We start from the raw sequence: 17,415 nt of genomic DNA on the forward strand, positions 1-17,415 counted from the left end.
TCTCGATGATGGATGTGTTTCTCTGACTACATGGTGTTCTAGGAAAAGCAAACCAAGGCTTTGTGTTCCTTTGCAGACAATGCCTCACAGCATCTGTATTTTCCTCTCGGTGTCTCGTGATCTTTGCACAGCTCCAAAGTCTCCATCCTCATTGTGTCTGCACTTACCAAGGCAATTTTAAGGCCTTCACTGTGTGGCCAAATGGGTCATTTTTATTGTTTAAACTAATGGATTTTGTGGGCAGTAGGCAAGCTGCTGTAAAAGTGCCTCCAGGCAGCGTTCATGAAAACACCCTAATGATACATAAGAACAGGTTACAAATAACACTGTGTGATTGTATTTCTCTGCACTTTTTCCATCACTTGAAAATGAGTGCCTCAATTAAGTCAGGCTGCGATGGGTCTTCTCTCTCACTGCTTTCCAGCAATTATCTATTCCTCCTCCTTCCTACAAGAAGCAAGCACTGAATGTTCCCCACAGCTTTCTACAGTCCTGGGAAATTTATTTGGCTGACTATACAGCAAAATCTTTCAAGGTTCCAAATGGAAGTATTGAGATTTATATTGAAGTAATGAAGTATTCTGGCTTTAATAGGATTCTTAGTTAAAGCTGTATTTGGACACTGACTTTAAAAGCAAGTCTCCCTAACTGCTGCTTGCCATGTGTGGTCTTCAGCATCTGTTGTGAGGAGACACCAGAGGAGCTGAGCTGTTTAGTCTGGAGAAGACTGAGAGGGGATCTCATCAGTACATTAAAATATCTCAAAGGTGGGTGCCAAAAGGATGGTGCCAGACTTTTCAGCGGTGCTCAGTGACAGGATGAGGAGTAATAGCTATAAATTAAAACACAAGAAGATCCACCTCAACATGAGGAGGAACTCCTTTCCATGGAGAGTGGCAGTGCACTGGAACAGGCTGCCCAGGGAGGTCCTGGGTTCTCCCTCTCTGAAGGCATTCCAAAGCCACCTGGACACATTCCTGTGTCACCTGCTCAAGATGACCCTGCCTGGGCAGGGAGGTTGGACTGGGTGATCTCCAGGGATCCCTTCCAACCCTGACAATTCTGTGGTTCTGTGTTTGTAACCTAGCTTCTCTAAGGAAGATTGTTGGAGAAAAGCATCCACAGCAGTTTCAGATAGGATACTACCTAGGTCAAAGGGTGACTGGTGTCTTGGGGTGATTTTATGATGATACTTTATTCCCTTATCATGTGCTTTATGCTCAGAAATAGCTGTGGTATCTTTTAGATGAACAGGGTGTGGGAGCCTGGGAATGCCAGGCATGAGCTCTGTTCAGTCTCTCTCTGGACAACATAGACCAAGGAGGCTGCATTGTTACTTGTGTTGGATTGGGGGTTCTTTTGCTTGCTTAAAGCAAGAAGTTTTTTCCTTTCCCTTCCCCTAGCCTGGAGGCTGTACTGGGAATCTTCCCGGCAGCTTTTTGGGTTTTTTGTTCCCCTGAGCTCTTTTCGGCTTCGCTTGTTTTTCTTTTCAGCCCAAACAGGAAAACAGCAGGACCACCCCAAACCCAAGACCTCTGAGGAGCTGAACCAACACAAGAAAGGACATTAAAATCCACCAACTTTGGCGGCTGCAAGGAGGAGACCCACCCCAGAAATTCAGCAGGTTTCCTGTCTGCTCTGCTCCAGGCTGCTGTGTGAACTCCTCTTCCTTTCCCACAGACGAAAGGGACCCACTGTTTATAAACCATTTTTTTCTTTTTTTCCACTTTTACTCTCTGGTATCAATTTCTCTCATTGGCAGAAGAAAAGGGAGGGAGTTATTGAAGCTCTTTTCTCTTTAGAGGAAACGCTCATTCCAAGGCTTTTCTCCTGAAATTTGTCTCCAAAACCAAGACAGTTTTAAAATGCTGCTAATTAATAAATAAATGAAAGACAGAGAGACAGAGGAAGAAAACTAGCTGGCACAGGGCAGATACACCTCAGCAGGGGCTGACCAGCACCTGCAGGAAGCAGAAACTTGAAATAGCTGTGACATTGCTGCAGGTCCAAACCAGGTTGTGGTAATTATGGTTATCTTGAGTCCCACACCAAGTCCATCCAACTGTGCCTAAAGCACTGCTTCAGGCTATAGCTCTGGGGTGTGTTTCAAGCATAGGATCTTTTTTCCATTTAATTAGGATGAGAGGGCTTGGAAGAAACAGGCAAAATCCTATTTACCCCACATGTTGCTCCTCTAAGAAGGGTTTATGGAGAAAGGTCTGCATCCCTCCAGCTACTGCAGAGATGAGAGCAAACTCAAGCTATGGCCAGCAGTGGTCCCTGCCTGGAAGGCAACTGAGCTCTGGAGTTTTAATTTGACTTTTAGAGTCCATTGAGAAGAAAAAAATAACCAAACCTGTGATAAATGTGTTACAGTGTTGGCTTTCACAATTGTTAGGGTGAATATGTGTTTTATAATGCTGACTTTTGTAAGAAAAGTTTTACTAAAGTTTAGAGTTCTTTTAATGTGAATGTTGTATTGTAATACCAATATTGGTGAAGAGTTGTTGTAAGGTTAACATTTAACCAATGAAGGAATCAAAACCTGTTGAATGTATCAAAAAGTAAAAAATTACCACAGCTAGGGCGACTGCACATGCTCCAAAAAGGTGGGACGGAGGAGGAACTATGGTGAAATGTTTGAATGTGTATGACCATTTATGAATATGTATTTGCCTGATGCAGTACCCAGGGTATATAGGGGTTCCTTTTGCTTTATTGACTTTGTCCCCTATCATCCCTTATTAAATTTTCCTTAAATTTTAGCAGAGTAATGTACTTTGCTTCTCACAAACCTAAACCAACTGGGGAAGTGGGGTTTATTCTCCTTTCAACAGCCTTGTCTCTCAACCTGCTTTATGAAAAAAAGAGAGTGGTTTATTTTTAATTTTTGTTTGTCTATGTGGATCTGCTGCTTCTTGGGGAAGAGCTGGAGGCTGTGCTCCCATACGTAGCTGGGATGAAACTGCAGGCCCAGGGCACTCATTTGGGGTTGCCTGGAGGGAGAATTCCAAGCCCTGTATCTGGCCTGCTGTGTGGCTGTGACATGCCAGCCACACTGAGCTCTGCTCCTCCACCGAGCATCCCTGGCCCAGGGCACAGCCAAGGATGTGTCTGTAATGTTCAGGCTGCTCAGGGTGAACCAATGTTTCATGTGAGCTGGGATCCAAACCACTCCTGGCAAGTTTGGAGTCACAGAATCACACCAGCAGCAGTGGGGGCTGGAATCCTACTCTGTGCCTGACACCTGGGCTGCCCACTGACCCACTGGGGAAACTGTGCTTATTGGAACTGGAGGGGATGGATGTGGAAAACTGATTTAGCATTTGGGGAGTCAGGATGAGAGCCCAGGGCAGTTTTGACACAGAGCTGCAAAGGATGATCTTCACCTGCCTTGCAGATGCCTTCATCAGAAACTTCTTGTTTGCAACAGAACACAACAGCAAAAAGTCTCCCCAGAAGTGGCATAAAAATGAGCAATAAAAGACTGAGCTGCAATTAGCCAAGTCTTTTTTTAAAATATAATTTGTACCCTATTGCCTACACAAAGCGGTGTATTTCAGTTTCCTTTTGTTTCCCTGGCACAGAAAAAAAACCAAAGGCACTTGGCTGTTTCTGACAATAGAGTTGCTAGAAAATCTGCTGTGAAAGTCTGTGGGCTGCCAAAATTCAGTAGCCAAAAGAGCCTGCATTTTGCAAAGCCTAAATTTTACATGACTGGTGTAAAAGAAGCTATATAAACCCAGATATAAAGAATGAAATTCTCTATTCAATACTCCAGGATAAGAGTTATCTTTAGAAAACCCCATAAATGAAGGGCAAGTCAGGAGGAGCAAGCTGATGACAGACCTCAAGAAGAGCTGCTCTCTCCCAAGGAGGACTGGCCAAGCCTCTCTCTGCTGTTTGCCCTAATGCTGCAGTTCTGGCCTGGTGCAGAGAAGGTGTCAGGACATCCTCTATCAAAGGTGTGTTGACACTGGGGCACACTAAATTTTCATGTGCTCACACAGAGTGGAGCAACTCACAGCCTCTTCTGAGAGGAGGAAGCACCTGGAGCCACAAAAAGATTTCATCCATGATGCAAATTCTATTTACAATCTGCAGTTTATCTAGAAACAACCACTGTGACCCTTTCCAATGCATATTCAGTTCCCTAAGCAGAGAACAGATCACCTTCCAAAGGGTGTAGGACACACCAATGGAGTCACAAAGTAGAGAGAGAAATTTCTGATTGGCACTGCACAGTACTGTCATGATCAACCTAAAGAAACACAGAATAGCAGATGGATACAGTGCCAGAGCCAAGGTCCACCTAAGCCCAGCATCCTGCTTGCCACGGTGACCAAAAATGGAAAGCTGGGGGAGGGTGTAAGAGGTTCCTAGATATCCACTGTGTTCTGCTCCAGATGTCTCACTTTGTTCAGATGTCTCACTTTAAGAAGGACTCTGAGGTGCAGGAGCATGTCCAGAGAAGGGCAGCATAACTGGGGATGAACACAAGTCTTGTGGAGATCAGATGGGGGAGCTGGGAGTGTTCAGCCTGGAGAAAAAGGAAGCTTGGGGTATCTTATTGCTATTGTCTGGCCAAGACCACTGCTACTGGCCTTTGAGGACATTTTAATGCAGAGTCACTTCTGTGGCACAGAATCATCAGTGAAATTATTTTTTCAGCACTTTTAGGAGAGTGACATGTCTGATAATAAACTCTTTAACGAGTAAACTTTAAACTTTTAGACCAGTCCTGCCGAAGGATTGAATCATTCATTTTGAGCATGACTTCGACAAAATAATACAATGCTTAAACATAGTGATTAAACAACTTAAGGCAAATCAGAATGGTTATTTTGTGGATTCCTCAAAACTCCCACATTCTCTAGCCTTCTGGCAGTATTAAAGAGTCAGGATTTGGCATGTTTCTAGTTAAATTGCTACTGGCCTTGTGGTTAAGCTAAACTGTGTAAATGCAGATTGAAGGCAGCTTCAGGGTACAAATCTGAGCTCCAGACAGAAAAGTAATCTCACCACTGCGACAGTAAGTGGCACTTTGGATTTCTTCCTGTAAACCACATTTAAAAATTAGCAGTTAGAAATCTATGGGATGGCTGATTGTCACAGTTAGAAAAGACCAGCCTGTGTCCACCTAGCCTCAGATCCTGGGGAATGGGCTGGAGTTCAGTGAGCTCTCATGCCCCACCCACCCATCCTGCCACCCCAAGCTGAGCTCTGTAGATCACCTCTGCCCTTATGACAAAACCACACGAGATCCATTCTGGGAAGATGCCTGTGATTTCACAGGACTGCCCCTGGGACAGAAGAAATGCTCAGAGCCTGTGAGCCCAGGCAGTGCCCACCCTTCCCACCACACTTCAGGAAGTCAAGGAAGCCAGTGTGTTTGCCCATCTCTCCTGAAGTGTGGGCTCAGTCCCCGCCAAGTGGGGTCCATTCAATGTACCACAATGAAGAGATACAGCCCTTCATGACTTCAGGGTATGAAGAATTAGTAAATCTCATCACAGTTTCTATTTTCTAGTGACAAGCCCAGTGGCAGGAGCCTTCCTCAGCATATGTGGCACAAGATGGCTCAAGCCTTCCACTGCAGAAGTCACAAACATTTTCCCATTTCCCATTTTCTGCAGCACAGGGTCAGCACAGGGAAGGAGGGTCTTCTGCTCAACTTGTGCTTGAAGTTAACTGAGCCTGGGAGGAAAAAAAGAGACCAGGAAGGTTCCTGTCAGGTGGTCAGGAGGGCTTCCTGTAAGGTAGTCATAAACAGTGAGCAAGAACCCCAGCTGTATTTTATGAGCAGGAAAGTAAACCTTGCACAGTTTTGTAAGGAGGAGACATACAAACCTACTTTCTGAAAAGGATTTATTGCCCTACTCTGAGGAAGCAGAGACAGAGCTCTGAAGCTGTGAGGATATGGAATAAACACTCACATCCTCTGTTTTTCTTACTGGTTTGTTCTAAAAGACTTTGCAATCATTATCCTGACTGTAAGACCTGATCTGAGGCTTGGGAACCAAACATATTAAAAAAAAAAAAAAAAAAAAAGCAAAAAAAACCAAACAACCCACAGCTTTTATGTACATCAGTCTTCCATTGATCTACCCCAAACTGTGAGCCCTGGCACACAGCTTTGATAGCTTTGTGTGTGAGAGATGTAACAAGTTTAGGAGAAAGAAGGAACATTCTGCAGCTTTTACACTCCTGTGCATTCAAAACATGCACTGGAGCAATGCAAGACCCTGAGACTTTAATATATTATGCATTCTTATCTGCCTCTATTTCAAGACCTTGAAGGTACACTCACATCTCATTTTCAAGTGCTCAGCCTCAGTCACAAGCCTGCTTGTGATTCTGTGGTTGGGCAGGCACTGTCAGATTGGTCCTGTCCATCAGCAGCACAAATGAAATCCCTAATGCTGCTGTGGCTGACACAGAGCAAAAGATTATATCGGGCTTTTCTGATAATAAAATCACCCTTTAAAAATCCCAAGCCACTTGCATAGCACACTTATTTCTGTCTTGGAAATCTTAGCAAGTTACCAGACCTAAAATACAAACTTGTTCAAAATTCAGTGCCCGTGTGCAGGTAAGACAATAGGAGTTGGGGTTTTATGATGCTCAGAAAGCATCACTTTTTCCCCAGTAAATTTCCTGTCTTAGCCTTACAGCATGTAAAAACACAAACACAGTTCATAAAAAAAATTCTCTTGCTTTTTGTGAAGAAAGATGGAAAATGTTACTATTATTTCTATTTTGAAATAATTTAGAGCTCTTGGAGGTCTGCAGCTCCACCGAGCTTTATAAAATACACAAAATTCTCATTACCTTAGACTTTCATATTTAAAATTCAAATTTAACTACACGACTCAAGAAATGTTGCAAGTCAAAGGCCATAATAAAAATAGGCCTATATCTCAGTCAACCTCATTAAAAAAAAAGATGTGTCTCACTCTAAAATTATAATGAACACTAAATATATGCACAGTGTAGGTAAGTTAGTGCTAGCCAAATGCCATTTTAAATGCCTCCATATGGTTTGACTGAACTATTCTGTAATGCACACAATAAAGTCTTCAACATTTTGCTAATGTGTAAGTAATGTTTCCTTAATTTTATAGTGTTGCAGACTATTACACAACTCAAGAACAAACTCTGGCTTCATTGACACAAACCCATGCATTCTTTAATAACTCTCCTCTGATTATATTCCTCCAACCTGGCTGCAGACCGTGTCAACTGTAAACTCTTCCAAAGTAGCTTTTTAAAAAATCTGCTTTAATAGCACTCAGCTGAAGGAAACTCTGGTCCAAAATAAGATCTCCTCCAACAATAAATAATTAGACCTCAATAAGCACTGATAGCCTTTTCTAACCTGTGATCAAATGTCTTCATTAGCTTGAAATCTGCAAACATACAACATTTCTCATTTTGTTTTGCTTCCAGCTCAGGACTTCATGGAATTGGGAAGTGCATGAGTTTCAATTTTGAAAAAAAAGATAAAAAAGTTATTTCTGGGCTGAATTGGACAGAACTCTTCAATCAGCTGGAAAAGAGAGCAGGGCAGCAGGGAAAATATGAAAGCTGTTCTGCATGGGAATGAGTGCTGAGATGCATTGGAAACTTCATGCTGCTGCTGCTTTTGATGAAGAGAACCCTGGTGTGACATCTGGCTCAGCCTATCTTAGCAATTAATGCAATGTAATGAGTGTGGATTCCTGATCAAAGCACTTGGTCCTGAGGCATCTCACGCCCTTGTTGTTCCTAATGGATGTGGATTTAGATAAACCCTTGCCTTTTGCCCAGGCCTCTGGCAGCAGGCAGTGGCTTTATTGAGGTGGCCAGCACCCCAAAATCCACTCTCATTCACAAGTTCCTTAATAATGACTAATTCAATCTATTATAGAATTAATTACTTATTTAATAGACACAAAACTAACAGAGATAAGACTTAAAACAAACTAATACTGCACAGGAATAAAAACAAACTACTAGTAAGCAAATACAGCCTGAGGTTAAAAGTTTCTATTAATTTTACAGCTAGCAAAGAAATAATATAACTAAGGCTCCAATGTATCTTATAATCTAATTGTTGGTGAGGCACATCATGATACTTTCCCTCAATTCCCAGGAAATAACCATGGAATCTGCATCCAAACTCCAGGAAGAAATCTAGAACACTTGTCAGGGTGTAAGAGGCTTCTGCTTGTGATAACTTGTGCATCTTTTATAGTTTGTGAAACAGTGTCTCTCAGTCAAGAATATTTCCTTTATCTCTTCCCACATCTGCTCTCCAGACTAAGATGTTGATTCTTAGCTGGGGTCTGAGCCCTTTTGGTGCCAGAGATGATCTCTTGCTGAGCTTTTCAGCCAGATTTATCTCTTTATGTACCAATTACCTGTGTGAAGAGGGGAAGGACACGTCCTGCCACACTCATTACAACCTAAATTCAAGGTGTTTATTTCACAGTATCTATAACCCAGCCTTCAGGGCTAAAGAATTTGGCTGCACACAGAGCCTGGCACTGTCATGAGCCAAGCGACCCCATCAAACCCTGCCTCACTCACACATCATCCCTTCTAGAAAGTATTGCAGTGTCTTTTCCTCTGTCACTGTGTTGCTGCTCACGTCAGTTTGTGCACACACTATCTCATTTTTAAAGGTTAATGCCAGGAAAATCTCTATTTTCGTTTTTCCTTGTGTGGCTCCTGAGGGGCACCACAAAGCTGGTTTATCCAAATTCATCGTGTTCATGTGTGCACAGAGTGATCTCCAAGGGACTGTGGGTCAAGGGTGGGAGATTAGGCAGGAAGATACCTGGTGCCTGTTGTCCTGGGCTGTCTTTTCCAAAAGGGTGAGGATTGCAGGATTTCCTCCTGAGTGGCCACCATGCCTTGTCTGAGTGTGCCCAGGGCCTTGGGGACATGTGCTGCCTCATCCCCCTTTGTGCCTGGCAGACATCCAGTGTGAGTGGCCAGAGTCAAGGCCATCAGCTGTGAGTAGACTCTGGTGTTCCATGTCAATTTTTGGAAGCTGATCTCTAGGACCAGAAGATCTGGTGCCCTGGGGCTGCTAGCCAACCATTACCCGGTTTGGGGTGGACAAGACTGCCACAGTCAGGTGGTGCCCAGAGTTTGTCAGACAGTCCTCCAGCCTCTCTTCCTTTGTTGGAGCTGCTGGCTGTGCTTGCCTTCCCATCCCGAGCTCAGTTCAGGGAATCTCTGACTGCCAAGGATGCCCAGCCCTGTATGGAATTTCATGGACCCTCATATTACAGTTATGGACATCTCTGCAGAAGGACTCCTGTCACTCAGGGCATCTGGTCCCAGCCTTGGGTTCCATATCTTTGGCAGCATGTTTGTTTTCAAGCCACCTTCGTGGTGGAAGTGGAGTGGATGTTTCCAGCCAGAAGTGGAGCCAGTGACATCTGGCATGTTGGAGTGGTGACATCTGGCATGTGGAGCTCGTGGCTGTCACTGCAAACACACTGGTCACCAGGAGGGGATGCATGGCAGGGTGCTCAGTGACCAATGGTTTTGTCATTATAGTCAATGGTGCTGTCAGTACAAAAGAATCCCAGTGCTTCTTTCTGTCATCTTTCTCTTCTCCCTTTCCTCAGAGGAGGAGTTCCTCCACCCTCCTCTAAGATCTGCCTACTCCAGTCTCTCACTGCTGAGTAATCCTCTATCTACAAGCTTGGAGCCAGCAGAGTTACTCGGGTGACCCCTCCCCTTGCCCTCGGTGGTTTGGGGTCTCACTTCTCCATCAGGCACCTGTGCACCTTGGAAACAGACCTTGCAGGTTGGTGTCCTCTGCAAGGGATCTATCTTCCATACACCAAAATCCCTCTGAGAAACAAACATGTCTCGGGGGGGTTATTTTAACCCCCCAGCAGATCCTAAACAAACCATTAGAGTCATCAGTGTCTCTTTTTCGGGTGTGAGACACTGTCAGTCTTTCCTGTCCTTTTTCTACCCCTCCTCTCCACTCAGTAAGAAATGTTAGCATTACCCTCAAAATGCCAAGCGATTTTTCAGTAATTCCCATCTTGAATCTACAACAAGCTGGAAGTAATTGAACCTGATTCAGCATGAACATAGACTTGCTTTTGCCTGACAGACAATTAGAGATCTTATTTTTTTTTACCATTTGGCATGCCCTGAGTTTTTTCATGGCAACTACTTTCTCCATCTAACAAGGGTACAGGACCAACCTCTTAATTCACCAGACACTACCAAAAAGCAAAATTTACATTAGGTTCTGTCACTATCCTGGCCATGTGAGTCCAGGCTGTGCAGTTTGTCAGTGTTTCTATGCTTTTACACTGTGCATCACAGTTATTTCAAATGTGTCATCTCAACCCAAAATTATTCATTTTTTCATGGGAATTTCATGCTACATGTTAGAGATTTACAGTGAGGCAAGGCACAGTAGAGCAGCAAAGGATCCAGCTGAAGAGGCTGCTGGCTCTATAGCAAGGACTCTGAAAACTGGGAGCAAGAGTGCCAAATCAGAGTATGTAGCTAGCAAAAATTTAGAGGCTTTGTAAGTTAGAGAAGCTCAGTTCAAGGGTAAAAACAGCAGGAATTCCTACAGGCACCAGTTTAAACATTTTGCTTAAAATAGCTGGACAGTGAGGACATTTTTCAAGCTTTCAATGGCTGCCTCAGAAAGATCCTTCACTCAGCAATTTATTGGTGCAAAGCTGCAGTGTTTGCCTCTTTCCCGCTCTGGCTGTAAGATATCATCTTCTCTATGCCTGCAAGTGATTAATTAATTAATTAGGCCTGTATATGGATGATGCTCATCACATGGGAGGTGAGCTGGTATCCACAAGGTTTGGGGTGTGAGTTGGCAGCCAAATGTCCTATGGCTGCTTCTGGGCTGAGCCAGGGCAGGCAGCTCCGATGTGTCCTGTGTGTCCCAGCCAGAGCTGTGTGCCACAGAGGAGATGAGATACAAACCTTTCCCAGGCACAAACAATCTCTGAAGGCACCGTGCACCACAGTGCACTGAACTAACTCCTCTGAACTAACTCCCCTGTTAGTAAGCAGCTGTATTTTAGAAATGCAGAAAAAGAAGTACTGGCAGAATACATGCAAGGTGGTGTAAAGGCATCAAATATTAAGGCAGGAGGCAATTAAAGGCAATTAAACCAAAAAACTAAGAGTTCAAGCTGACTAGGAGTGTGCTGCTGGAAGTGCCAGGAAAGGTCTTTCTCCCTCCCAGGGAGCCCTGACTGCAGCTTTGTAGAGAATGACTGAAGTGTAGAAACACTGAGGCTGGTTTGCTGTTCCCAAGACATCCCAGCTAGCTGATGAGCCACAATTTTGCCTTGTACTACATAAAAGATTTTGCCTGCTGGTACTGGTACCTGTCCTCAAATGAGTTGCAGGTGAACCTTTCACCTAGCAGTGTGATGCACAGCTGGGGAGACAGAGATGGGGAGAAGTTCTTGTTTCAGTTGAGCAGATCAAAACACAGCAGAAAAATATAGTCTGCCCAAAATACCCACATTCTGCTGTCCCATTCACTAGAGGCAAAGCTTCAGATTAATGTGCTGTAACTTGACACAAATATGGAGCTGAATGAGAAGCAGACCACTTATGGAAACCTCAGTAAGGAGACAAAAAAAAATGTAATATGCACAACTTAAGATATCAACATTTCAGAATTCTTTTTTTTAACCTCCTAAAAGTGCATTTACACACCCCACACATTGACTAGATGTTCTCTTCCTAACACTAATAAGACCACAACTTTACCCATCATGTGGAATATAAAGAATTCACCAACCACTTTAAAAAAAAGCAAAGAGAGCATCATTGGGAGGAGCCTTGGGGTGGACAGTGTGACCCAAGGTTTACAAAATTGTGATGCAGGATGCAGAACTGTTATCCACCACCTTGTGCACAGCCAGAGTTTGAGGATACCTGCTGAAGCTCACAGGCCATCAGTCCAGAGGGAAAAGTAAATTTATCTGTACACAGCAGGTGGTCATCTTGGACTCACTGCATCAGAATCATCAGCTCCAAACATGGGCTAGAAAAATTAATATACAACAGGTCCATAAATAAATACCAAAGAGATTAGGCAAGGATGTGCCCTCTAACAGCCCAAATACAGCACCTGGGAACGCCAGGAGAGTGAGGAGGAAGGACTGCCACTGGTACCCAGGCTCAGGTGCTCACCTTTAGTGACAGACACTGTCACACTGTCAGAGTTGAGCTACTCGGTGACAGGGTTGGCCCTTTAATCTGATTTAGGAGAGCATTTGTCCTGTTACAAACAACCTTTGGGCAGGGAAAAAATAAAGAAGCCCTTCCATGTGACTTTCCTTCTTCCAAGAAAGGCAGAAAGTGAGAAAGGCAAAGAGAGCACTTAAACTCCCTGGAAGCTTTGGCATTGCTGGCCATCACAGGAGCTGCTTAATTACAGTGTTAAACCCATATTCTCCCTGGAGCACGCTGCAGCCAGCCAGCACTGGGAAGTACTGGGAGTCATTATTTATAGGGGCTGACAGCAAACATCACTGGTGTGGTCATTTTGCTGCCCTCTTCTGCTATATGTGCATTAGAAAATTAGAATGAAAATGGCAATTCTGGAGCCATTTGGAGCAGGAATGGGTACTGACAGAGAGGAGTAACACCACAGTGCTGGCATGGAATAAGCTCTCACCAGGGAGAGGTCAAGGGTGTGCATGGTCAGTGTTCTTTTGGCTGGTCAAATTTAAATCCAGCAGTGTGAGAGCGATGGAAGTCCAGAAGCAGACATCCCTAACAGTGCCACACTTTTCTTTCAGTCCCCTTCCTCAACAGGGCATGGGGAGAAAAGAAGATGAAAAATCTCATGGGACAAGATAAGGACAAGGGGATCACTCACCAGGTACTGTCATGGACAAGCAGTAATATAATTTATTGATGATTAAAATAGAATTGAATTGTGAAGAACAAAGCCGAAAATTAGAACATCCCTTTCCCCACCATTCGTTCCCAGGATCAACTTTACTCCTTCATCCCCAACTCCTCTTCCTCCTCCTTCTTCCCACCCCAAGCAGTGGAGAGGAATAGGGAATGGGGAGCTGCAGTCAGTCCTTAATGTCTTCACTTTGCCACTCTTTTCTCTGTACAGTCTGCTCCAGTGTGGGCTCTCCATGGGCTGCAATCCTGCAGGAAACACACACCTGCCCTGGCATGGCATTTCCCATGGCTGCAGGGGACCTCTGAGTCGGGTGTGTGGAGCACAGCACATCACTCCCTCTCCAAGGGATGCTCCATCCACATTTACCTTTATCTCAGAGCACTCCAGAGAGGTGACAAAAGCCACTGAGAAGTCCGGATCAAGGTTTTCTTGGTAAAGTATTTCTGTTTTTTGGAAAACAAGAAAGAGATGTCATTGGGAAAGATAAAGTGCCCAAATCCATGTATTTTTGGTGCCCAAAGAAAAGTTCTGTTAGCAAAACCCTAATTATGACTAAAAGCTCTGCCAGTATTGATGCAGACATGGAAAAGTTTCTTCTTTGCATTTTGGTCATGTCCTTTTATCCTCTAACTCAGAAGAATGAGGTATAAAATATCTCTCACTCTTTACAGGCTTGAATAAATACCAGAGATGTGTATAATGAGGTTTATTCAGCAGACCCTTTTGCTCTTCAGATGTTTCCACAGCCAAGTGAGCGTGTGGAATCCATGCGTTTCACAGGAAATCCATAATACCCACTTGAATTTAAAATACACACTTAAAATTGCACTGGATCTTCATAACTGCAGGGGACTTTGGAGGTCACAAACACGGGAAGACAAGTGGTTGTGTTATCATCAGGCATTAATGCTCTTTGATAAGGTCTGGCAGCATACAGTGCTCCTTTACCTGTTGCATCAAAATGTTGATTTTGGGGCTTTCCTGACCAGAAAAGAACAATTGTAACAAACTGTATTGCAATTTTACCAACCAAGCACACACTTGAGGCTGTAATTTTCACTGGCAACTCATTAATGACTTTGGTCAAATCCCATGCATAGTGCCAGGAGGGGATTAAATAGTAATTCAGAGTTCAAGCCAAGGCTTGTGTGTGTACCATCAAGGTGACCCATGTAGCCACCAAGTTTCACATCAGTGTGAGAAGAGAAAAGGAATAGCCAGGTAAGCTCAGTCACCTGTGCATCACTTTGCCAAGAGATTTCTGATGGCATCTCTTTATTTACAGAACTACTGATTTTCGTTCTCCTTGATGCTTTTCATGAGAGGTAGATACTGAAAAACACTCCAGAGCGGATTGACTACTGGCCAAACACCAGTGCACTCATGAAAATCATCTACTCTTCTTCCTCTGCTGTAACTGAGCAGAGGAGGAGGAAAAACCCGCTAAAATAAAGCTCACAGGGTTGAGATAAGGATTCGGATAAAGTGTTTTAGGGGCAAAACAGGCTCAAAACTTTAAAAGGTATAAAGAAAACTTTATTAGCAGAATTAAAAGAAGAATGATAACAACTAAAATTAATCTGTAGAACACCTTTCCTCCCCCCAGCCTCTCTTTCCTTCCCACTGACGATGTAAACAGGCACAACCTGACTCAGTTTTTGAGTTAGTTTACTACTTCTAAAAATAAGTATTCCTTCAGTTTGCTTAGGAAGAGGACTCTTTCCTGCCATGCCACAGGAAACAGTTTCTCATGGTTTTAATTTCATGGCTAAACAGTCTGCCCAGCACCTGCTTGCCCATGGAATTCCTCCCATGGTCTGGCAGTCTTCCCAAACTACATCCGTGGTCATTTTGGACTATGGGGTGCAATTTTTAAGGATGAGCTGTTCTAATATAAAAGCAAAGAGTCCTCTTCTTCTATCTCTGACAGCAAAAGTTCTCTCTCTCTGTTCAAGCCAGATCACAGTTTTTTCAGCATCTACATTCTTCAGTTCTCACTGGCTGTGGGTGAATGCTGCATCACACACTTTATGGATTACAGGGAAATAGTCTGGTGTATTATATCTTCATGGTTTGCAGAAGAATTTCAGCTCTAACGCCTGGAGCATCCCTTCTTCCTCCTCCCTCTTCTCTCACTGGTGTTTCCATGCTGCTCTCCCCATGTGTCCTCACCTTTTCCTTTCCTCTGATTCGGGAGAGAACAGGCGCCTGTGCGTTCGTCTGCTTTCAAGCTCTGTCGACGGAAAAGACTTTATAAATAGATTTACGCAGCGCTGAGAAGGTCAATCCCATCCGTGCCTCGCATCGGGGAATCGCCTCTGGCTGCCGGTCCCACGATCCCTGCCCGGCGCTGGCCGTGGGGGGAGCGCTCCCAGCGCTGATCCTGCTGCTCCGCAGGATTGAAAGCCACGGCTCGGCATGGCTTTGCCAGAGGCTCGGCATGGCTTTGCCAGAGGCTCGGGACGGCTTTTCCAGCGGCTCGGGATGACTTTTTCATCGGCACGGAATAACTTTTTCAGTGACACGGGACAGCTTTTTCATCGGCGTGATCTCGGCTGCCGCTCCCGGGGCCGCTCCCGGGGCCGCCCGCTTTTCCCCAAGGCAAGAAAAAAGGAACTTCCCGAAAAAAAAATAGCTTTTTTTTTCGTTCTTAACTATGATCCATAGGCGTGCCCAGCCTTTCTAATGGGCTATCAGCGTGCCGATTCTCAGAGCCAGCCATCAATTGGCTTTTGCCCGGCACAGAGGAAGCTGCTGGGAATGACTTCTGTAGCTGATCTATTCCTCTTCACCAAAAACCCAATTAATGCTAAACCAGGACGCACTCCTGCCATCTTCATCCACCCAGGGGCCTTCTAGTGGGGCTGGGAGACGCGTGTGAAGCTTTCACAGCGCTCACAGAAGCAGCCCAAGGGCACCTGCCCTGCCCAGGTGTGGAGTCCCTCCTAGGCTGAGGTCACTTCATCCATCAGCCTTGGCACTGCCTGAAAACCCGCTCTGCCTGCAGGAATGTCCCCTGGCTGCCTGACACCATGGCACGTGCTATAAGTACATGTTATAGCATTGGATTTTCGCAAAAAATTCAAATGAACCCTGTATGTAAAATGCTGGAAAACTTTGCTGAATGAATATAGTTTCTTTTAGTTCTGCTATTAACAAAACTTAGAAATAGTAGTGTGATAAATATATTTTTCTTGGACTATAACATAGTGATGTAAAAAGCTTTTGTTCATGTAACTAATTCAGAGAATGGTAAAAAAATAATCAAAAAATTCTTCACATTCTTGGATTATCCTATCTGGATGAAGACAGGGGTGACGAACACCAGAACTCCAGGGAAAAGATTTATTGCTCTCTGTTATCAGGGAGTGCACCGACAAGAAGGAGCCACAAGGAAAAAAAAATAAAGTAAAAATGTTGATTTACTGCAGGTTGGGGAGGGGTGATTTTGAATTATGCATGAAGGTCTCCGAATATGCAACAGGTTGATGCATTTAAGGCAATGTTCTCTGAGTTAAGGTGTGCTCTTGGCAGAATGCCAAGCACCAGCCGTTGTAACCTTTTGCTTTATTGCCTCTAATTGTCTTTTATTAAACTTTTAAAATCTACCAGGAAATTTGACCTCGTTTTTCACAGCACGGCTCTCCTATATGAGTTGGAGATGTTGCTGGGAATTATTTCTTTGACCACCTGTATTATTGTCCTTTTTTCATGGGATTTACTATCTTTTAAGCATTATTCAGTCAATGCTCATTTCATCTTGGTTACAAACCTTTACATTTAAACAATTTGTATCTTTCTTTTCGCTAAGATAAAAATTTCAAAGCAGGTATCACAGCATAATAATTGTTATTACATAGGTGTCTTGTGTGTGAAGGAGAATATTAATTAATATTTGCTTCTTACTCTTAAGACAAAATATGAAGGGATCAGGCTATCCCAATGTTCTTTAGGAGGCACCAGCAAAGATTTTGCTCAGAAGCCTTTACTCAGGAATATGGCAGTAGGCTGCTAAGACAAAATATTTGGGTTTCCCTTCTTAGCATAGGCAGGTGAAAGCTCAGAAGGCTTCAGGGACTTGCTGGCTTTCATCCATGCATCAAATTTGTCAGAAATAATAGGCTTGTAAGAAAAGAAGGATAACCTTGCCTGGATATAAAAACCTGCTTTTGCTTTTAGGGTTGAACAGGGTTGTTATTGTTGCAGGCAGAATGGGAGCTTCAGACAAAGTTTATCAGGGAGACCCTCCCATAGAGTCACAGGGTGCTTGTCAAAGTCTTCAAAGAAGAGTCTGGATGCAGCTAGATCCAATTCTAGTCAAAAAGGATCAAAAGGATTATATAGATGCACTTGAACCTTAGTATGACTGTTCCACACGACTAAGGATAGCAACCAAAATATATTTATATAAACAAAATAAATTATTTAAATTTATAATTATAATGGCTATTATTATCCTAAAGGATCTTAATCAAAATAATTTACTACAC

The sequence above is a fragment of the Sturnus vulgaris genome, chromosome 2 (genome assembly GCF_052056855.1).
Source record: "Sturnus vulgaris isolate bStuVul1 chromosome 2, bStuVul1.hap1, whole genome shotgun sequence".
NCBI lineage: Eukaryota > Metazoa > Chordata > Aves > Passeriformes > Sturnidae > Sturnus > Sturnus vulgaris.